The 23,983-nt window shown below is 42.4% G+C and overlaps 1 protein-coding gene across 30 annotated transcripts in view; it reads right to left on the reverse strand.

Annotated features, from left to right (window-relative positions):
- Nucleotides 1-23,983, reverse strand: part of LOC116216434 (uncharacterized) — a 393,379-nt gene that overhangs the window by 213,220 nt on the left and 156,176 nt on the right. For 2 of the 30 annotated variants that reach the window (XM_085220390.1, XM_085220387.1), the window contains exon 5: nucleotides 1,914-18,694. The exons of the other annotated variants lie outside the window; for them this stretch is intronic. The gene's annotated coding sequence lies outside the window, so the exon portion shown is untranslated. Of the gene's footprint in view, nucleotides 1-1,913; nucleotides 18,695-23,983 lie in introns of those variants that run through there. 30 annotated transcript variants of the gene reach the window in all.

Consider the following 23,983-nt stretch of genomic DNA (forward strand, 5'->3'; position numbering starts at 1 on the left):
ATCTTTCCCCCAAGGCCATGAATACTGCTAATATGTCAATGTGAATTCAGCTGCAATCATAAAGACATTTGTACGTGTTTTCTCCACTTAACTTTTGTACTACACCAACTAGAACATGAGCTACTCCTCAAGTCCATAGGGGGAAGGAGGAAAGCAAGCTAGAGAAACAAATAGGAAAAAAAAAAAAATTGCAGTACTGACAAGGATTCATATGCGAACAGTTTAGAAAAAAAGTATGCCAAATAGGAGTATTAATAGAAAAAAAAAAAGAAATCACAATATTGTGGCACTGGATGTATTTCAAGTAAACTATAAAGAGCACTACAAGTAAAATACTAATTTAACAGTATACACTGGATGTTCAAGTTGATAGTACATACCTCAGGAAGTTTTATTTGCTTTGCAGTACTGTAGCAATTGGACAGAACAATACAACGGGAAAAACATTACAACAAAGGTGCAGTGACAGCAGGACTGCACAATAGAAAGATGCCATAAAGGAAGGGAAGTAGTTTGTTCACCCATATCAGAAGATTCCAAGTTCACAGTGCAAAGCTTCACCAAGGAGGGATCTCCAAAAAGAGATCTCATGGCAGTCAGTCCTTAAATGAGGTCTGAGAGGGGTGGAGCCAAGCCCAGCCCTTTCCAGTCACACAGATGAAATGCCTTCACCTGTGCTCCCAGGGCTGACCAGGTCCTTTCCCCAGGTACTCAATCAGTAGTTCAGCAGTTCCTATAAAAGTACCTTGCTATAAACACTCATAAAAACAAAAATATGATGAAAAGAGAAGTGTGTGTAAACCTCAAAGATAATACTAATAGAAGTTGCAACAGTTATAAGTGACATAAATACAAGTGCTACAGTCTGGTGGCTCCTGACATTTGTCATACACAACATGAACAAATCAAGCATACAATCAATACAACGCTTGTTGAATCACTAAAGAAAGATTTCAGTGAGAAACACAGTAATTTATACAGAAGGTAACCAACTACATGCAGAGGCTTTCACTGATACAGCAACAAAACCCTCTACCATGGAGAAAAGACTAAAGGTAGAACTTCGGGCAGTTAATCTCTACTTTGGTAGAAACAATGAAAATTTACAATTAAGTACATTAATAAAAATAAGAGTAGCGCTTCAGCAACAGAGTTTTTATGTCAGTAAACGATGAGCTCAAGAAACTTTGAGTCCTCTGTCATGGTTTCATGATTTTTCATTATCGGTATTCCACATCATAACATCATGCAATGTACTGGGGGTTTGACTGCTGATGCTCAAGTTCCGGGTGCCTGTCCAGCGGAGAAGAGCAGCTACGTTTCCCCAGGGGGCTTTGCGGTCAGCGAGGAGATATAACTCCCGGCAAGGTCACCTGATGCTCTCTTCTCTGCCTGCGCTGCTTCGCTTGCGCTTCTCTGCCTGCGCTGCTTCGCTTGCGCTTCTCTGCCTGCGCTTCTCGCCTGCGCTTCTCTGCCTGCGCTTCTCATCTCAGCGTTGTGGTAAGGCCATCCACCATCAATTTCACATTCTCTCTCCTTATAAAATTCTGTTGATACCATATTTAGTAAATTACTTTGTTTTACCTCAGATTGTTGCCACTGTTTTCAATTATTTCGGGGTCCCTTATTTTCTTTTTTTTCCGGGGGCGCGGATCCGCGGATCCCTCCGCCCTTCTAGTCACGGAACCGGGCCGAACCAGCCCGTAAACCGTTGACATTCTTGGTGGAGAATGCGGGCAACAGTTGCTTTTTAGCTTTTTGAACAAATCTCTCTCTCCGCTCTCAGACAGCTTCATTGGGAAAGTTTATCTGTTTCACCAGTACTGTCTGAAAGCGTGACCTTGAAAAGTCCAGGCGGACGGCCAATACTCTAGGATATTTGTAAACTTTGAGCCTTGCTATCTTGTTTCTGTAAAAGAAAAAAAAAAAAGAGAAAAAAAAATGCTTTCTCTACTGAAACTGCCTTTTAAGGGGCTGCATGCCACTGTCTCTTCTTTCTTAATGCTAAAAACATACTGGGCCTTAATTAAGTTCACCACTTTGCTCTATGGAGCAATAGGTATATATAGCCAATTGAAAACATGGATGGAAATAACTATGTGGCATCTGCATATTATGTGGCATACCATTCCAGAGGGAGCTGCTAATTTTACAGGGTTGGGGATTCTTAAGCAGGTTTCCAGCCTCTCCTTTGAATTCTTTATGCGGATTTTCAATGCTCACCTGGTCACGTTATTAATCTCCGTGAATGTACTGCTCACCATTTCACTTATTATTAGTATTTATTATATTTTGAGGAAGTCTGCCCCAAAACCAGTAAATACTGAGTGGCAGGGAATGTGGAGAGGCCTGGGGGAGACTTTAGAGAGATGGAAATCTTCGGTGTCATGGAACTTTACTCCAGAACACCTGAAAGACCCTGAAAATTTAAACAGATATTTGAGACAGGAATGTCGCGGCTCGGGAAGATCTGAGGAGGCCCAAATTATTTGGGGCCTGGCTAATGCTTACCGGGCCTTATTCAATACTATCCTGGAGAGGGAGAGAGTTTGTGAAATTGAAAAGGAGAGTCTCAGGGAAACAGTGCAAAATGAGCGAGAGAGTCTCCTGGTCGAGAGAAACAGCCTCCAATCTGAGAGAGATGCCCTCCGAATTGAGAGAGACTCCCTGCAATCCAAACTCAACAGTCTTCAATCTCAACAAGACACCCTCCAATCTGAGCTAGATACTCTCATAATCGAACGAGACAGGCTCCGAGCTGAACTGGAGGATGAGAGCATTGGAACTGACCAACCTGATCAACTACAAGAAGCACCACAATTGATGTCACTTGCCCCTGTAAGAGGACGGAAAATGAAACGAATCTCGACTCAGTTAGAAGAGAAGAAAGAAGAGGAGAGAGGTCCAGAGGAGTGGCTCCAAGATCCACAAGAAGCACCCCTAAGTCCAGGGGAGGGGCCCTCAGTAAGACCACGGTCACCGGCGCCAATGAGGGCAACAAGAAGTCCCGAAAGAGTAAGAGGTGAGCAAGATATCGTTACTATTGTTGATCGATCTCTGAAAATGAATGAAATTCGAAGTCTGAGAAAAGACTTTTCACGTCACCCAAATGAGCCTATTGCCACTTGGTTACTTCGATGTTGGGACAATGGGGCCAACAGTGTGTGGCTGGATAGTAGAGAAGCTCGCCAACTGGGTGGCATTGCCAGGGACTCAGCCATTGACAGAGGTATTAGTACATGCCAGAACCAGGCCTTTACCCTCTGGAAGCGGATGTTGTTAGCTGTAAAAGAAAGATACCCCTTCAAAGATGATCTGATGCCTGAGAAAAAGAAATGGGCTGATATGGAAGAAGGCATCTGTTATTTAAGAGAATATGCTGTGGTGGAAATGCTACATAGCCCCGATTTCATTCCTGACGAGCCAGACCAAGAGCATGATCCCGAGAGAGTCAGGTGTACACCAAACATGTGGCGTACATTCACAAAGACCGCACCAGAAAGGTACGCCAGCACATTTGCAGCAATGTATGGCAGAGGGGAAAGAAGACCCCTTATAAGTGAATTGGTTAATAAACTTCAAGACTTTGAGTTACATTTAAGCCCTCTGCGAGCTTGTGTTTCAGCCATTACAAAGGTAGCTGAAAAGCTGGACAGAATGGAAAACAAACAAGAAGATATAATAGACAAACTATCAACCGTGCCTGAAGCTGATAAATCCGTGGAGGTAACGGATACATCAAATGGGGACCAGAATTCCCAAAACAGCCTATTGGAGGGGCTCATCAACTTGATTTCCTCCCAGCCGGTGGCATCTAATGTCTCAGCCATCAAAAGAAGACGTTCTCCTGCTCGAGCAAGTGACAACAGTAAGACCACATCACGTTTTGCCTTGTGGCATTACCTACGTGACCATGGAGAAGATATGAAGGAGTGGCATAAACAACCTACTCCTGTACTTCAAGCACGGGTAAGAGAGTTACAAGACAAATCAACCACCAAGGTGAACTTCTCCAAAAAGGTGATTGCTCCAGTTGCTGCAGACAATGAAGGTAACAAATAGAGGGGCCCTGCCCCCAGCCAGGGGGGGGAAAGGGATAATAGAGTTTATTGGACTGTGTGGATTAGATGGCCTGGCACATCAGAATCACGAAAATATAAGGCCCTGGTGGATACTGGTGCACAGTGCACTCTAATGCCCTCGAGTCACCAAGGGACAAAATCAATTTATATTCATGGGGTGACTGGAGGTTCCCAAGAGCTAACTATGTTGGAGGCCGAAATCAGCCTCACTGGTAAAGACTGGCAAAAGCACCCTATTGTGACTGGCCCAGGGGCTCCATGCATACTTGGTATTGATTACCTCAGAAGGGGATATTTTAAGGATCCCAAAGGGTATCGATGGGCCTTTGGAATAGCTGCTGTAGACACAGAAGGTGTTAAGCAGTTGTCTATTTTGCCTGGCCTGTCAGAAGATCCATCTGCCGTGGGGTTGCTACGAGTGAAAGAGCAACAAGTACCGATTGCTACAAAAACGGTGCACAGACGGCAGTACCGCACCAACAGGGATTCCTTGCTCCCCATTCAGAAGCTGATTCACCAACTAGAGAATCAGGGAGTGATTAGCAAGACTCACTCACCTTTTAACAGCCCCATATGGCCAGTGCGTAAAGCCAGTGGAGAATGGAGGCTGACGGTGGACTACCGTGGCCTGAATGAAGTCACACCCCCATTGAGTGCTGCTGTGCCAGATATGTTAGAACTCCAATATGAATTGGAGTCAAAGGCAGCCAAATGGTACGCCACCATTGATATTGCTAACGCCTTTTTCTCCATTCCTTTGACCAAAGAATCTAGGCCACAGTTTGCTTTCACCTGGAGGGGCATTCAGTATACCTGGAATCGTTTGCCCCAGGGGTGGAAACATAGCCCAACCATTTGCCATGGGTTGATCCAAGCTGCACTGGAACAGGGAGGTGCTCCTGAGCACTTACAGTATATTGATGACATCATCGTGTGGGGCAACACAGCAAAGGAAGTTTTTGAGAAAGGAGAGCAAATAATCCAGATCCTTCTGCGTGCTGGTTTCGCTATTAAGCGAAGCAAAGTGAAAGGGCCTGCCCAGGAAATTCAGTTCCTAGGTATAAAGTGGCAAGATGGCCGTCGTCACATCCCAACAGATGTGATCAACAAAATCAGTGCCATGTCTCCACCCACTAATAAGAAAGAGACACAATCGTTCCTGGGTGTAGTGGGTTTTTGGAGAATGCATGTTCCAAACTACAGCCTCATTGTAAGCCCCCTTTATCAGGTGACACGGAAGAAGAATGATTTTATGTGGGGTCCTGAGCAGCAGCAGGCTTTTGAGCAGATTAAACAAGAGATAGCCCGTGCCGTGGCCCTGGGGCCAGTACGGATGGAACAGGATGCGAAGAACATCCTCTACACTGCTGCTGGAGAGAAAGGTCCCACTTGGAGTTTGTGGCAAAGAGCCTCAGGAGAGACCCGAGGCCGACCCCTGGGATTCTGGAGTCGGGCATACAGAGGGTCTGAAGAGTGCTACACTCCAACTGAGAAGGAGATCTTAGCCGCGTATGAGGGGGTTCGGGCTGCTTCCGAAGTAATCGGTACAGAAACACAGCTCCTTCTGGCACCTCGACTGCCAGTGCTGAACTGGATGTTCAAGGGAAAGGGTCCCTCCACCCATCATGCTACTGATGCCACTTGGAGTAAGTGGATTGCGCTGATTACGCAGCGAGCGCGGATGGGGAATCTCAACCGTCCAGGAATCCTAGAGGTGATCATGGACTGGCCTGAAGGCAAAAAGTTTGGAACACCGCCAGCAGAAGATATATCACGTGCTAAAGAGGCCCCACCATATAATGAACTACCCGAAAATGAGAAGACATACGCCCTATTCACAGATGGATCGTGTTGTATTGTGGGGAAACACCGCAGATGGAAAGCCGCTGTGTGGAGCCCCACACGACAAGTTGCAGAGGCCACTGAAGGAAAAGGAGAATCGAGCCAATTTGCAGAGGTAAAGGCTGTCCAACTGGCCTTGGATGTTGCTGAACGGGAGAGGTGGCCAATGCTTTATGTTTACACTGACTCGTGGATGGTGGCAAATGCTCTATGGGGGTGGTTACAGCAGTGGGAGCAAAACAACTGGCAAAGAAAGGGTAAACCTATTTGGGCTGCTGACCTGTGGAAAGATATTGCTGCCCGAATAAAGAATATGGTTATAAAGGTGCGTCACGTAGATGCCCATGTGCCCAAGAATAGGGCTACTGAAGAGCAGCAAAATAACCATCAGGTAGACAGAGCTGCCAGAATTGAGGTGGCCCAAATAGATCTGGACTGGCAGAACAAGGGTGAATTATTTCTAGCCCGATGGGCCCATGAGACCTCAGGCCATCAAGGGAGAGATGCGACATATAAGTGGGCTAGAGACCGAGGGGTGGATTTAACTATGGATGCTATTGCGCAAATCATTCACGACTGTGACACGTGTGCCACAATTAAACAAGCCAAGAGAATGAAACCTCTCTGGGAGGAAGGGCGATGGCAAAAGTACAAATATGGGGAGGCATGGCAGGTTGATTATATCACCTTGCCACGATCTCGTAATGGTAAGCGTTATGTGCTCACCATGGTGGAGGCAACAACTGGGTGGCTTGAAACCTATGCAGTACCCCACGCTACCGCCCGAAATACCATACTAGGTCTTGAGACACAAGTCCTGTGGCGACATGGTACCCCAGAAAGAATTGAGTCAGATAATGGGACTCATTTTAAAAATTCTCTTGTAGGTACCTGGGCTAAAGGTCATGGTATTGAGTGGATTTACCATATTCCCTACCATGCACCGGCCTCAGGTAAGATTGAACGATACAATGGGTTGTTAAAAACTATGCTGAAAGCAATGGGAGGCGGTACATTTAAGCACTGGGAGAAGCATTTGGCAGAAGCCACCTGGTTAGTCAATACCAGAGGATCTATCAATCGTGGTGGTCCAACCCAGTCCAGCTCCCTACATACCGTAGAGGGAGATAAAGTCCCTGTTGTACATGTGAAGAATATGTTGGGAAAGGCAGTTTGGGTTATTCCAGCCTCTGAGAAGGACAAACCTCTTCGTGGAACTGTTTTTGCCCAGGGACCTGGGTCCACTTGGTGGGTGATGCAGGAAAACGGGGATGTTCAATGTGTACCGCAAGGGAACTTGATGTTGAGGGAGTGCAGTCAGTAATTCCTAGTGCGTGTGTTTATATTTTGTTTGTCTATATTAAGCATGATGTAGTGATGTGGAATAAGGGGTGGAATGTCATGGTTTCATGATTTTTCATTATCGGTATTCCACATCATAACATCATGCAATGTACTGGGGGTTTGACTGCTGATGCTCAAGTTCCGGGTGCCTGTCCAGCGGAGAAGAGCAGCTACGTTTCCCCAGGGGGCTTTGCGGTCAGCGAGGAGATATAACTCCCGGCAAGGTCACCTGATGCTCTCTTCTCTGCCTGCGCTGCTTCGCTTGCGCTTCTCTGCCTGCGCTGCTTCGCTTGCGCTTCTCTGCCTGCGCTTCTCGCCTGCGCTTCTCTGCCTGCGCTTCTCATCTCAGCGTTGTGGTAAGGCCATCCACCATCAATTTCACATTCTCTCTCCTTATAAAATTCTGTTGATACCATATTTAGTAAATTACTTTGTTTTACCTCAGATTGTTGCCACTGTTTTCAATTATTTCGGGGTCCCTTATTTTCTTTTTTTTCCGGGGGCGCGGATCCGCGGATCCCTCCGCCCTTCTAGTCACGGAACCGGGCCGAACCAGCCCGTAAACCGTTGACATCCTCTCATAACAGCATTCACAGCACAGTCAAGAAGCACCAGTTACATGGGCACCTTCTACTTTTTCTGACGTAATGCAATAAAAGCACAGCAACGATAGCGTAGTTGCTAAGTCCTAGGTTGTAGCAAGCAAAGGTAAGCTCAAATACAGTAGCTACAAACACAGAAACAAAGGAAAGGATTTACTGATTCTCAGAAGGCCTCAAGTATACAATAATCTACAGCAAAACACCCTTTCCTCCACTGCCAATCCTTAACTGAGGTCTGGGAAGGGAGAGATTCTGGCTCAACCCCTCCCGGTCATTCAGGCACCCTGCATGCAGCTGAGCTCCCCTGGACTGGCCCTGCCTTCCCACCATGTGCTCAATCACTGGTTCAAGCCATGACTTTGCATTTCCACTACACCTGATTATTTGAAAGATAGGGTCAAAGGCTGCAGACCACAACAAGCAACTCCTATGAATGCTACAGGACTTTTGGAAACGTGCCATCAAGAACCTTTGCCACTTCAGAGCTTTGAACTTCAATACTACACCTCTATGGCCATTATGGCCTTTAATGGTATGCAGTGAATCAGCTGGTAACTTTGAGTGCAGTTCATTATTAATATAACATTTATAAAATTCAAAGGTGTTGAGAAGCAAAAGCTTACGCGCTTTTGTTCACTAGCATTTGAGCAAAATGAAATGCTTTAGCTATGCTACTAGGCAGTGTTGCTCTACAAGTAGCTGGATGTTCAAAGCCTTGCTGATTCTCATTAATGCACCAAAGCATCTATCTCGTCTTTGTGATCTGCATCCAAACATTTTACTTATTTTTGCCAAACACTACCTCATTTTTGCAATTGCTAGACCAAGGAGTAATTGCTAATTTTAGGTTGATTTATTTACAACAAACACTGATGTGTTTACTTAAAGTGATTGACAAACCACACAAATCATCAATGCCTGAATTTTTGGAAGAGCTTCAACATGCCTTTGAATACATTCTCACTGCTTGGGGCTTGATAACTAATAATACAACAAATGGTGGTTGGAAAGAGTGCATTTGCAATTTTGAAGGCTTTAAAAAATAAAGTTCAAATAGTAATCCTTTGACAGTGTCGCGCTTGATGAATTAGAAGAGAGATACTCCAGAACCTAGATTCAGAGGGAGTTGTAGGAAGATGAATAAGACCAACTCGCTGAAGAACAAAGGGAAAATAAGACTGCAGAAAATAAGAATGTGTTCCAAGAAGCTGTAATAAGAATATCTTTAGTTTGTTCAGACTAAAGAAGGTAGGTTCCATTTGTTATGGAAATTCATGAACCAATGTTAAATTTCTGATTCAAAAAACAGCAAAGATTATCTACAGGAGAACAACAACAAAAAACACTTCAAAATGGCTAACTCTCACATAGTTTAAGGTCACATCAACCTTCAATACTAATAATGTATTTTCTCTTTCAAATGGTAATATGTTGTTACACCTGTTTTATAGCTATCTTTCTTACTCCACTGTTTCAGGGTACGCTTGGATCTGAGAGACAGGATGTCTCAGAAGCACAGGCAAGCAAATGCACTCAGAGCAGCACAGAGGGTTATGGGTTTTATTCAACATACATTCATACACACACAGGCATCTATTTTAAATTATCCCCATAAGTGGGAAGCAGAAACTTCCTAAGCAAGTGCACTATTACTTACAGACCCTTGAGAGATGGCAAACCGTCAAAAGGAGAGAGAAGGAACATGCTTGAAGTGGATTTGACAGGCAGTACTAGCAGGGCATCCCCTGCTTCAAGATGCACTTTTCCTCTCCCCCCCAGCCACAGCCTCTTTCCTGCTTTTATTCTCCCCAGGGTCTGTAGGGTTTTTCTCACTTGCACACTGTACCTGCGCTGCCAACACATGACACAGAGACCAAGTGGAACACCTGCTTGCAAAACAAGTCTTTGCAAAAACAAGATAAACTACCAAGGTCAGCTCTCTCTACAAAACAAGATATTTGCTGCTACTACCACAAATATCAGTTTCCTTAAAACTGCCAGAATACTTTATTCCATCCCAGGATCATTCTTCAGTTGGGGCCTTTCGTTCCTTGACACATCCACACTCATTCCTGTCAGCTATGGCTGGCAATAGCCCATGTAACTACTTATCCACTTCTGCTAAGCTCAGACACACTATTACTTATACACATCTATTATCATATAGTCTGGTTCAAACTAGTCATTGTCTTTATAACTTAAATAAGTTTTAGCTGGGACAGAGGTTTTTTTTCCTCTTCATAGTGTCTGGTAAGATGTTATGTTTTAGCTTTAGGAGAAAAACAACATGGTAACACTCCAATGTTTTAGTAGAGAACCAAGGACATTTCAACATCTTTTACTGTTTTTCCAGTGAGGGGGGCTGAATGGGAGCAAGGAGCTGGGAGAGGACAGAACGAGGACAGCTGACTTAAACTGGCCAAAAGGATATTCCATATAACATTATGCAAAAAATCCTTACAAACTTCTAGGAGTTGCCTGGAGGGCAGCCACTGCTTGGAGTCTGGCTGGGCATCAGTCTGGGGATGGTGAACAGTTGTTTTGGGAATTACTTGTTTTGTGAATGCATAATATGTTATTATCATTACTAGTATTATTCTCTTTTCCTTTTCTATCTTAGTAAATAGTTTTTATCTCAACCCACAAGTTGTACTTGGTTGTTTAAAATTTTCTACTGAGTCCCACTGGGAGGGGAGGAGTGAGCAAACAACTGTGTAGTGTTTAACTGCCTGCTAAGTTAAATCACAATAACTTTTCATGTGTGGATATGGCAGAAAGTTTAGTTGATTGGAATAAGCGATCTCCTTATAAATGCTGATTTCTGTAAAAACTAGTTCCTTTAGGGATGCATCAGTTATTATTAGAGACAGACTGCTGTATACTCTATTGCTGTATTCTGTATGAGTACAGAGCTGCAAGAGCATACTCTGTTGTGGCAGGACAAGCACATGAGAACAGTAGCTCTGTGCCTTCTGGGTATACAGTGGTACCTTACAACCAACAGGCTGCAAGTATAAATAAACATGGATTAATTCCAGTAAGCATTATAAGTTTCACCTTTATGAAGGCAACTGGGCAATGTACAGTTTCCTTTTCCTTTCGCCTGTTTTTCCCTTTCCCTTTCTCTTTCCCTTCACTTTGGCAGCCCACAGCTTCCTTAGAAGGGCAGTGCTGAGCTCTGCTCTCTGTGTCAGCAAAATGGCCCAAGGGAACGACATGGAGCTGCATCAGGAGAGGGTCAGGTGGGGGTTAGGAAAAGGTTCCAGAGGACAGTGGGCATGGAACAGGCTTCCCAGAGCAATGGTCAAGGCCCCCAGCTGCCAGAGTTCAAGGAGTGTTTGGACAGGATTCTCAGACATATTATCTGATTTTTGGGTGATCTTGTGTGGAGCCAAGAGTTGGACTCAATGATCCTTGTGGGTCCCTTCTAACTTGGCATGCTGTGTGAGTGAATGTACATCTGAGTTAGTCTAATTTCCACACTGTCATGTGCTCCATTTTTAAATCCTAAGAGAGATATCTTGTTGAATCTATTTTTTTTCTCAACTAAAGAGGAAACAGATGTGGCAGTCCTCTTACTGAGAAAACTTTTTTGTTTGTTTGCAAGTTTTTAAGCTTCAGCATTTCAGAACATTAGCTGATGAAAACTACTCAGTACGTTTGAATACTGCATCTGGATAAGATTGACGTAAAACAGAAACATATGATGTATACATGATGTCTGACTGAATTATTTCCAAGCCCTAATCCTTTCTGTAAGGAAATAATTTCAAAAAGCCTTTCAAACAAAAGCATTTATTTTAACTATATGCTCTGCAACAGGAAACAAAAGTGCCTTTGTTATGATCAGAGAAGTATTATGGATAAGAGATGTAGAAACTCTTTCAATGTATAATGCTTGAAAACAAAACAGCATTGATAGGCTGTATATTGCCTATTTACAGTGACTCCTTCAGGAGGACTGTGAAACAAAACCAGGATAGCTTTTTTTGTCTATGTTTTTTAGAGGATGGTATATCTAAAAGCAATAAACAAGAGGAAGTTAGGACTGGAGAGGAGGAACTTCACCAATACAGGCTAATTTACCTGTATTTATTTATTTATTGGGTAGTTTGAATAATTTAAGGTGTATTCTACTTCTTGAAACCAAAGTCATAATTCCAATTTTAATTAATGTCAGTTTTAACTAATGCATACATGTGTGTATATACAAAGATCAATATATACACATAAAACAAGCAGCAAACCAATCAGAGCTAACTGTCCTTGAAGTTTCACCTTTGAAACTCCAGAATATACTGTGTAAATAGCATAACACTGTCTTGTCTTACATACTGACTAGGAAGAGTTTATGGGATGAACTTATTTAAATCTTCGTTTTATCTTTCTATTGCTCATTTCTTAAGTTTTGGATAGCCAACCATTTTATGCGATCTGAAGTGGACTATTTCTTGCCTTGTGCCTTTTGAAAATTAAGTCCACCCAAAAGGAGGACTAAAATATATAAAAATTGTGTTAAACTTTGCATACCTAGTAAGCTCACTGCTACTACAAACTGTAAACTATGGTGTAGCAACAAAGTATACTTGTGTGAGCATGTTCTCATAGCACAGCTGCAACTTGATGCAAAAACGAAGCTCCCTATTTGTTTTAATCCTGATGTCCTTCCCTGATGACAGTAGTTGTCCACTTCCTGAGGAGGTCTATGGCCAAAGCAGAATTAATCTAAAATTGCCAGACTGCCTGAAACCAGTAGCCCAAAAGAGAATCTTGTGGGATCTTGCCAGTACTACCAAGAGATCTTCCAAAAGAAGACCTACTAAAGCTTTCCAGAGCCCACTCAGACCACAACAGAGGGGGCAGGTGCTGGAGCTAAACAAAATGGGCAGGAAGGAAACAGGAGCAGGTGAAAGCATCAGACTGGAGTTGTAGGCTAGGGAGCAGAAACATGCATTATGCACCAGTAAGCCTTGAGAATGGTGGACGTCAGCCCTTCTGAAGTCAGGTGTTATCTGCGCAGCTGGTAGTATACACTACTGCTCAGAATGGAATTCACTAAACTAAATTAGTCTATATGAGATAAAAGGGCAAAAGAAAAGGTTTACTGCTGTAAGCCAACCAGTCTTTCCAGAAGGAACATAGAATCATAGAATCAAAGAATCCTTAGAGTTGGGCATTAAGTTGTATACACTATGTGTTTTGTTATTTTATTTTTTTAACTACTTCATGTTAACTTGAGACTGTGGCAGAATTGCCAACTGATTTGGAGTTCCTTAATCTACAACTCTGCTGTGTAAAATAAAAAGCTGTTTGTTCTCCGCAAAGACTTAGTTGTTTTAATAAACTAGCTAATAACCATCTCTGGTAATTAATCTTGGAAAACTGTTGAAGATCAAAAACAAGTGAAGAAGTTAATCATCCTTGACCAATACTAAAATCAGCCAGCCACAGTTTACTTACAGGAGCTACTGAAGTTCAGATGGAACAAAGGGCAGAATGAAGAAGCGGTATGAGTGCAGCTGAAGAAAAACATTTTACATTGAAATAAGAGCCATAATAAAAGAGGTACATTGTGATATGTATGATTCCCCTACTCTACATGTAAGCCAAGGGCACTACTTCACAATATACCTTGGAAGTAAGTTTTCATTACCTAAAGTAAGTTCATTTGGTGTGGGGTTAGATTTTTCTGTGTGCGAGTTTTCTGTGTGTACAGTTTTAAATGCACATATGAGGCTGTATCCCATGAAACAGTTCCTTCTGATATGTGTTCCAGGGTGTAGCATGTTGCATTTCCCATTATCCAATAACAGCATGAGACGTGCAATATCTTAATCTTTAGATCCTCATATTCTGGAAAATATACATCTTTTCCTTAAGGAGATGTAATGTGTTCAGTCTAAAAACTCAATGCACATACAAACATTTTAGAATACTAATGCTTGATGTTAAATACTTTGGGATTCATTCATTTTTAATTATTAATAATTACTGTTATTGCCAGTCAAGTATTACAGTAGGAAAAGACTGTATTTTTTCTCTAAATTTCAGAAAAGCAGTTAATAGCAGCTGTCTACCTCAAGAGTCACAGTCCCTAGGAGCATCTCACAAGCAAAAGAAGGGTGTGCTGTCAGTACGCTGAACTACATAATGAACTAGCTGGTCACAACACCCTTGTGTTTTCTTAAGTACAACCTCCATATTCAATTCTGTTATACTCCCAACTCTTGAAATATCTTGCATCTCATGTACCATTGCAGACATTTCTGCAAGACAGTGGCGTCAGCTCCTCCTCTTCATTGGCACCATCCAAACACTATTATAATCACTTTTGAACTGTTTGAGTTTTCAGACTAGCACAAGGAAAGATTCTGGTGTTCTTCCGACTGTATTCTAAAGTACCAGTTGGAGGAGCTGGGCCTGCTATCTGGTTTAGAGAATAAATCCATGCTATTCCTTTCAGAATCGCACTAGTCAGTACTGCGAAATAGTGAGATGTTTGTTCCTCATTAGGCCATTTTCTCAGATGGTAAAGCAGAACACTAGAATCCTTGTTCCCCTTCATCTCCCATGAAATGTTATTTATGCCTTCCCGATGATGCCTGTCATCACCTCTGTTACCCAGTAAGGTTTTCTAACCTTCTAACAATTACCCTAACTTCAGATAAAGATTTTTCCATATGCTTTCAAAAGATGGGATTATTTGGAAATTTGTAAATATACATACTTGTTTTTCTATAGTAAAAGAAAGAATCCTGAATTAATAAAACACAGTTCTGCCTAGCCCTTGACAAGAAACAAGAGTTGGTTTAAAAGTCAGACACATCTTTCAGAAATTCAGATTAAGAACAATTTCCCAAAAGCTGTGAGTTTTTTATTACAACATGTTTATGAAGTTTAAGTTTTCCATTTTCAGTGCTGTCCAAAAGCTAGCAGCTCCTTCCCATCCACGCCTCTTCCCAAGACAATTTAATTTTAGAAGCATTTCTCCTTCAGTTTATTAGAACATTTAAGCAGCTGCTCAAGTCTCTGAAATCTTTGCTCATTTCACATGATACTGATACTCCCATTTACAAGATTGAAGTCTTTGTTGACACAAGGTCAACAAAAAAGTCTGGAAGAATAGCAAGGGAGGAATGTAGCAAACCAATTCCTCTCTGTGTTTCTTGCAGAGATTGCAGTGTTCAATGTTTTAACTGTAAAAGAAATATGAGGGAAGAGAAAATATAGCAATCTTTTCCTTGAAAGAAAGCTTTTTTATAATTATGAGAGCAAGCATTTTTCTTAGAGAAAAAAAAAAAAAAAGCATAATGTAAATAAGATCTGAAAATCAAAGGAATAATTGAAATGAACTACTGAGTGATCCCTGCATTGGTCACCATTGTTTCTATTTGTTTACACTGAAGAACTGATATCCTGAAGGATCAGAAAGCCATACTCCAATGTGAAGCAACAACAGACAGTAACTGGCCTCACACCTTCTCATGCTTGTCTGTCAAAGCCTGAGGTCTGCAAAATCTGCCAGGAGCAGAGTACACGAGATAGCAAGTGAAAGCCTGCTAGTCATAAAAATGCAAATCTGGATACCAATCCAATCTCAGAGATACAGACACACATATATCAGGAGGGAACACACAAGTTTCAGTCCTAGCTAACACCACTTGTTTTTACACTTGGTTCTGCATTTATGATGCAACTCTGTCCTCCCTCAGACAAATCAGGGCTGTATATGCCAAGAATCATTGAATTACAGGTTGCCTAAAATGCAGGCACATAAACAGTACAAAGCAGTGCAGACGTCCATCTAACCTTCGGGGGAACTTAAATAAACTAAGGATACATGCTCCAACCTTAGAGAAAGACACTCAGTAAATGAATTAAATAAATCAGTTCTTTTCCTGCTGGAGTTAGAGCAGTCACTATTTCAGTGGAATGGTATATAAGTGCACAGCAGCTTGTACAATTTCCCTTAAATCATGTGTAAATCTGGGAATTCTATTGACAAGGTCTGATAAGGTTGAAATCTTTACTGCATGGTTTTGTTTTGTTTTGTTTTTTTTCCCCCAGATACAGCTTGGCATCATGTTTGTTTACTTTTGGAGAGCTTGTTCTTAAAGAAGGTAATATTCATCTGCTTAAGAATGTATAGCATATTTCAAGCTATGAAGAACGTTCTAGTTCAATATCTATCTCCTTTCACCAGTATTATGGAAATAAATTACAGCACTCTCCTTTCTGATTTTTGACACACCTTGAATTCCAGCACTTGGGACCATGCCCACTGCCCAGGGCAGCCTGTTCAATACATACTGCCCTCAGGAGTAGAAACTGTCCCTAACCCCCAACCTGAACCTCCCCTGACACAGCCGCATGCCATTTCCTTGGACCCTGTCGCCGCTCTCACGGAGAGCAGAGCTCAGTGCTGCCCCTACGCTCCCTGTGAGGAGCTGCAGCCTCAGCTCCTCTCTTCTGGGCTGAACAAAACCAAGGACCTCAGACGGAGGGTGATGGCGATCCAGGCTGGTGCCTCAATACATGCCAACACGGACCGTGAGGTCACCGACCAAGGAGTAGTGACATCAGCAAGAGATGACTGTGATCTCCCTAGCCCTCACTGACCAGATTCAGGCACAGCAGAGGCCAGCGTGCACTTGTGCCTGGACTCCAGTTGAGCATAGCTGCAAGACTTGGAGCACTGAGCGAGTTGATTAGTTTGTGCTATGGGGCTGCTGGCAGCAGTTCTTGATGCCCATCCCACAGTATCACCAGTGTTTCCCCCAGCCCTGCCTGCCTCAGGCAGCTGGGGCCATACAAGGTGCACTTGCAGCAGCAGAGGTGAGAGGTGCAGGACATGGCCCCTGCGGTGGCTGGTGCGGAACAGGGAACAGGCGGGTTTGCTGCTGACGGACCAGGGCATCACTGCTGCCTGACCCTGAGGCAGTGAGTGATCATCGCCTCTCTCACTCTTTTGCAGTTTGTAATGCCTTCTGCCCGCTGCAGCACTTGTACGGTAGCAGCTTCCCGACCTCAGCTCTCTCCAGCCCACCACACAGCCCGGAGTCATGGACGTGGCATCCAACTGGACTTGCCCCATCTGTGGGCGAAGACGGGAGGATGTTGCCTACGTGACCTCCTGCTTCCACAAGCTTAGCTACGGCTGTGCTTTCTGCAAAGAAGCTGAGTTGTGCCATATGCGGGCGCAAAATCATCACCATCCGATACTCGGTGAGGTCGGACAACGATTACCTTGAGTGTGCTATCCCACAGCCTGCAGGACACTCAGATTATGGCCTGCAGGACAAGCAGAGGCCTGCAGAGCTAGTGCTCATCCCACCTGAGCACAACTTCCCAGCCCAGGTCTGGGCTGCCTTTTTCGATGGACACCCCAAAGAACTCAAACCCCTGCTTGAGAGACTGCAGGAGGAGATTGAGAGGATGTTTGGCAATGAGTGGTGCCAAGTGCCGGTCTCACAGTGGAACATCGTGGGATCCCTCTGTCTGTTTGGGCTCAACCAGGTGGCCTTGGTGCAGGAGCTGCAGTTGTTCACCAACACTGACATGGTGCCCTTTGTAAGGAGGCTCATCAGCACCGCCGCAGCCCTGTACTGCCCCATGATCTGCCAACAACTGGAACACCGGGACTGCCGTGCTGCAGGAGGGCAAGAGGACAGCCCTGCAGCCAGCCCCCGCCACAAAACCTTCAATCCTGAGCCTCGGGCCCAGGCCACTACACCAGCCCCGCAGGGCCCAGCACCGAGCCAGGGCAGGCGGCGGCAGCGGGTCCCTCCGCCCAAGGCAGGGACCACTCGTGTGGGGTCCCCGGCGCCCCCCGAAGAGGAAGGCCAGCAGCAGCGGCCAGGACTCGCCCCTGGCCCTGACGGTGGCGCTAGGCCGGCACCGCACTGCCGTCAGAGCACGGCTCCGGCGGGCTGGGAGGACGACATCTACCTCTCGGCCTGCTGCCAGAGGCACTGCTTTTCTGCACGCCTCGGAGCTACCTGGCAAGTTTTCATTAGTAAAAGCAGGTTCATTTAGTGTGACGCTAGATGTGGGTTTGACGTTAAATGTGAACGAGGAGCGTCGGCGGCAGTACTGAAAGTGCCTGCAGCCGCCATTTCAGGGCAAACCCCGAGTGGATCAGCATAGTAGCAGAGCCTCATGACACCTTGCCATATAGGGTTTAGCACTTAACAAGTCGTTTAGGTCATTGCTTTCTCGACACGCTGAGGTGCAACCACGGTCAGCGCACGGTGGGGAGCTGCTGCTAAAAGGGACATTGGGACTCAGACTGAAAGCTTGAACGTTCATGCCGCAGTTCACATTGGGACTCAGACTGAAAGCTTGAACGTTCATGCCGCAGTTCAGGTGTCAGGCTGCGGCGGATGCCTGGCCCAGTCACTGCTACAGGAGGGCAGCAGCGATAACGCCTGTATGCGGTGTGAGCAGCTGGATGATCTGCTTAGCCTGGTGGTAAGGAGGAAGCAGAAAGGTTGAGGAACATCCGGCATTGTAAGAGGGGGATTGATTGGTGCAGTCGTGCTTTGCCTTCCCTACAGGAAGGGTGCAGGGGAGATGCTCCTCAAGCAGTGGGGGATCATCTGCTCTCTCACAGTCAAGTGGGAAGGGGTGACCTTAGAGGCAGCGAGGGATGGAAACAAGTCCCTGTTTGGGGCAGAAGTGGACTGCCCCTCAGCCTGTCCCACCTTCCCAGGTATGGGACAGGGGTATGTGGATGCCAGCGAAAGTCCATCCGTGCAGGAGAGGTTGCCCAAGGCTGGTCAGTCTGTTCCCCATTTTGCTACAATGTCAGTCAGGAAATAAAGCCTGGGAAATAAACAAGAGGAGTTAGAAATCATGGCTATTAGCATAGCTAATCACTATTAGGAAAGTATGACCTGATTGCTATCATGGAAACGTGGTGGACAAGATTTACATTAGATGTTTGGAGAAAATTTTTCACACAGAAGGTGAGGCACTGGCACAGGCTGCCCAGAGAAGTTATGGATGCCCCATCCCTGAAGGGCATCCATAACTTCAAAGCCAGATTTGGATGGGGCCCTTGGCAGCCTGTTCTGGGGGTTGGCAACCTGCCCATGGTAGTGGAGGTGGAATTAGATGGTCTTTAAGGTCCTTTCCAGCCCAAGTCATTCTATGATTAATGCTATCAAACACAGTACAAATTGTCCTTCATCTGATATCATCACGGTAGTTGCATGGCAGTGAACCAGTTCATAGGAGACAAGAATCAATTCATGTGTCATTATATCTATCAGTGAATAAATGTGAAAATCAAAAATCAACTCATTTGGAACTAGGGACATTGTAGAATTAGCTTCAAATTGCACAGAAGTGCTATTAAAAAAGGCATTTTTCTTGAAATGGAAAATTTTGAAATGTACCATTTATTAGTCCTTTCTAAGTTTAAGAGTCACATTGTTCGCGAGAAACTGTAGTTTATATATATGTGTGTGTGTGTGTGTATATATATGCATTAAATGTGATTAAATCCTTTCACAGAAGGGATTTAATGAAAGGAGCATTATTTGTGAAAAATATCTACCTTTCCTGCTGTGACTGTCTCCTTATTTATGCATCTTATCAACTGAAAACCCAAAATGATTCTTCTGTTAGCCAGCTCTGAAATTCTTAAAAATTGAATAAATATTTAAGATACACATGACTTCTGTCTTTCAGCTTGGATCTTTTCTGATGTAGGGCACAATCCATTTTGCTGTTATAGTCTCATGGTATTCTCAAATTAGAGGAACAGCTGTGTTGCACTGTATAAGGAACAAACTGCAGAAATGTGAAGTTGATGAAGCTTCCCAGTTTTTCCTCATTATCAAGCCTCTTTCCCCACTATGTGAACTTCTGTTATTTTACACTTCTGTTTAATTATTGTTACTGTAGCTCATGGACTAAGAAGCAGTAACATCATTTGAAGTCAAGCATTTTGGTTATTACTTAAAAATTGTATCATGTCAACTGCTTAGGATGTGGAAGAATGCAGAACATGATAATCCAAACTTCTTAAATTTAACACAAGTCAGATAAATTCAGTAACAAGCAGTTCTGCAATTCTGCAGAAGGCACCTTAAAGCCTACCCAGTTCCAGCCCCCTGCCGTGGGGGTTGTCATGCACCAGCTCAGGCTCCCCAGGTCCATCCAGCCTGGCCTTGAGCACCTGCAGAGATGGGGCACCCACAGCTCTCTGGGCAGCCTGCTTTATGAAACGATCCATTTACTCAGTGAAAGTGATTTCACTTGAATGTGTCTTAATTATGATGGCCTAATTTTGTTTTCAAGCCAAGTAAACTAAATAAGAACAAATATTTCAGACTTTTCTACAAAATTTTCTTTAGTCTCATTTACTTTATTTATTTCACAGATTGAGATAAGTTGCTGAGAAGTAGATATTTTTGATCCAATTTTGTCTTTCTCACTCAAATTTTCTTTTTTACTCCATTCAACTTTTGTATGTTACATCACTTTTTCAACAGCCTTGCCATTTTAAGAAAAAAATTGAAGCTCCACATTAGGAATTCTGCTTTATGAGTTTGGCTTTCTCATATCAATAATCATTGAATATGTATGTAATGCACTGCATTAAACAGTCTTAAACTCAGAACTGAAATCTACATAGAAATGTTTCTAACAGGTGACTGCCTGACAATTAATTTCTGTGTTCCCAGGGAGCTCAGATCTCAACCTTGGTGTGTTCACTCAGCGATCGTCTGCATGGGTCACCAGAGCGGAACACTTTCAGTTTTTCCACTCAGATGGGGAGTGATCATCTGCCATTCAGAGAACTCTTCCAGGAACTATTTCTGGATTTAAGCCTATATAATTTACAAGTCATTAAAATAAAAACAAAGCGATGTCAGAGTTTTCAAGCTCTGATCTTTAAAAAAGTAAGGCATACTGTGGTCTGACTAGGGCAGTTTTCCAGGTGGGACAAAATTTCACTAAGCTAATGAATATTTCTTTCCACTTAAAATATGAGACATAATCTGTTGAAAATTACAAGTGAAATTGTTCACCACCAAAATTTACGTAACATTTGCCACAGACTTTGGTGAAATAAGTTCTCATCCTCACTAGTTCTGCCAAGCTCAAAGTTTTTTTCTGATAGACCTGGGTGCTGGAAAATGATTAAAGCAGATGGAAATCTAGCACAAAAAGTTCTTGACCCTCAAAGAGGTGGAGGAGTCTAGCAGCATATTTAAATATTCTTCCACATGAAGACTTACTGCAATTATTTTTCACTTTTGGGGACCATATAACAGTATGTGAGGGGGCTTTGAAATTGCTGACATATTCAGTTTGTTGGTATGGAGAAAGTACATGTATTTTTTATCACAACTTGATTTGTTATCGTTATTGCTGCATGCTGCTTTCAGAGAAACCTGAAGTAGAATTAAATCTAAAATAAGGAATTTATTTTGTTTCAGTCAAAATGATAGCTGTGTAATCAAGCTACACATTTTACTTAGATATTATTTTGGATTATGACTCATCACCTCTTTGAAGACTGCTCTTAGAAAAATACTATTAAATAAATTTCACATCCTCTTCGTAACTACATATTTTATATATCTTTACCAGATGTACTTCAACCTAACATTGTTATTAGTATTTGCTTAGTATTAGAAAAGAGTGCAAACTTTTGTGTTCTAGAAGTGGTAGTGAGAATTCTACAGCTATTTGCCTTTATACAAATGTAAATCACTGCTGTACACAAGCCGTGTGAATATTTTCCATTTAACATGTCCCTTTTTCTGATATAGATTAAAAAATAACTGGCATCCGCACAATATCACACATTTCTTAAATAAAATAAAAGTCAATTTTTATATGAGAAAGAAAAAGCCCTGCAAAAATTACTGATTTCAGTATTTGCTGCCAGGGTAGTAAGAAGTTCATCTGAATTTAAAAGTTAGGTATCACTAAGATAGTTTCTAGTCTTCCTATGGAGTAAAAAAAAACCTGATATAGCCAAAGAGTCATTCTTTCCATTTGCACTTAAGTGGTACCTCTGAAGATAGATTTATCTGCTGACTAGGATAATATATAACCAACTTAAATTTATACATCTAGCGTAAACTGATGAATTCAGGTGAGCCAAGTCCCATTTTTCTGCTTTATGTCAGAAGGGATTTCTGCAGATTTGATTATATCAAGCCTGGAAACAGTACAGCTCTAGCAGTATTTTATTCTCCCTACAATCACTCATTATAGTCAATATTGCTAGTTGTTGGTACCAGACAGCACTATAAAAGAGAGAAAATGAAATAAATTTTCACCTTTTTAACTAGATGTAAGAAATAAATTGGATAAAGTGAGTTTTCATGAACACTACTGAAGTTCTTAAAGAAGAAGAAGTATTAGAAAATAGGTATTTACAGCTGGAGGAATGATCAAAGGGGCGGCTAGTCTTTCATGCCTCCATTCATCAAGGCATTGCTTTACACTTAGTTATGTAAAGAATCCCAGTGTAAACCCAGATCATGAAAGTATAAAACTCAGCAGCTGCTGCTGAACAGGTAGAAAATATTTAATAATAATAATAATAATAATAATAATAATAATAAACTAATAGGTTTCCAAAGCTTGCAGTGAGAAGATGTTTCTTTATATTACTTCTACACAGATTCTTGTGTCTGAATTAATGACTGAAAGACTTTAAATAGTTCATGCTCTTACAAGAGCAGCACAAATCTCAGCAGTTTTTGTTGATTCACCAGAGAGAAAAAACACATAAAATGTATCTCATCTTCAGAAGAAACAAGGGGCAACACACACACATACACACACACACACCCACACACACACAGAAAAAAAATACAAGAAAAATTGTCACTGATTTTTTTTTCCCAGCAAAGTGAAGAAATATTGCCCAAATATCAAGATTGCTTAAAGATTTGGACAAAGTTAAGAGAGAAATGACAGTGCAGAATTTTAAATTTTGCAGTGATGAATTGACTAACAGTTTTAGTAATATTTTGTCATTCTTGGTAAAAATGTCTTTTTTTCCTTCTTATGTTTAAAAAAATTCTTGTGCATTTTTAAAGATGTTTCTCTGTGTTTGTTTTTTTTTTAATTTTATTTTTTGTCATCACTAAAACTCAAGCATTGTTTTTGTAGTAAGACTGAAAAATAATTGTCTCCTTCCTTTCTAAACAAAATCCCCTCCCTGACTTTCTGTGTCTCAAATGACTACATGATATGATTTGCTTTAGATACAGTTTCAAGGGTTTAAATTAACAGAGATGTAAGTAAATAAGTACATAATTGTAAAGAGAACTGAAAATCTCTGTCATATTCAAAAACTGTTCAGTCATATTTCGCCACATAGGGTAGTAGTAGTTCCTAAACTGTGCCCTATTTGTACCTCCCCAACTACAATCTTGCTATAAAGATATCACAGAAAGATACTGTATCTTGCAATATATTCATCACAGGTTGTAAAAGACATCTAAGATCATCTAGTCCATAATTACAAGTTAGCAGACTTGGATGAAACAGTATACTAAACAAGCAGTTTCATCAAGGACAAAATACTAAGTGCAGAGACTGTCATCTAGAATACGTGTCGTTTTAACCTTTTAGAGTTGTGCTTTTTTGTTTTTGTTTTTTGTTGCTTGTTTGTTTTTGTCTTTTAGTTAAGACTTCCTATAATACCTATTCCTTTAAAGGTTTAACGAGACGGATATGACCCTGCTGCAACGACTTACCTGGATCTTTTTCTTCTATGAAGCCGAGTGGAAAACTGGGAATTTGGAAGATACATGGGTAATCAGAATTTCCCTGGGGTGCTTGCTGTTGTCCAGAGGGGTAACACATTGCAGCTGCCCTTCAAACTCTCACTGGAAGAAACTCTTGACAAGGATCAGCTCACAGTACTATTTTTGGATATAGAGGTTTATCTAACAGAGAAACATTTACTTTTATAATGTGTAATTTCTCAACAAGGAAGCAGTAAGGTGGTCAAAGCATGTCAGAGCTGTGAATAGCCTGCCTGACTCTGCATTCATAGCTGCTGCTTCAAATTCAGAAACTGTAAAAGAGAACAAGATCTGCTCAGACTCTGAGTAACAGAAAGAGCAAACTCTT

This window comes from Meleagris gallopavo, chromosome 3, assembly GCF_905368555.1.
Source record: "Meleagris gallopavo chromosome 3, MGAL_WU_HG_1.1, whole genome shotgun sequence".
Classification (NCBI taxonomy): Eukaryota; Metazoa; Chordata; class Aves; order Galliformes; family Phasianidae; genus Meleagris; species Meleagris gallopavo.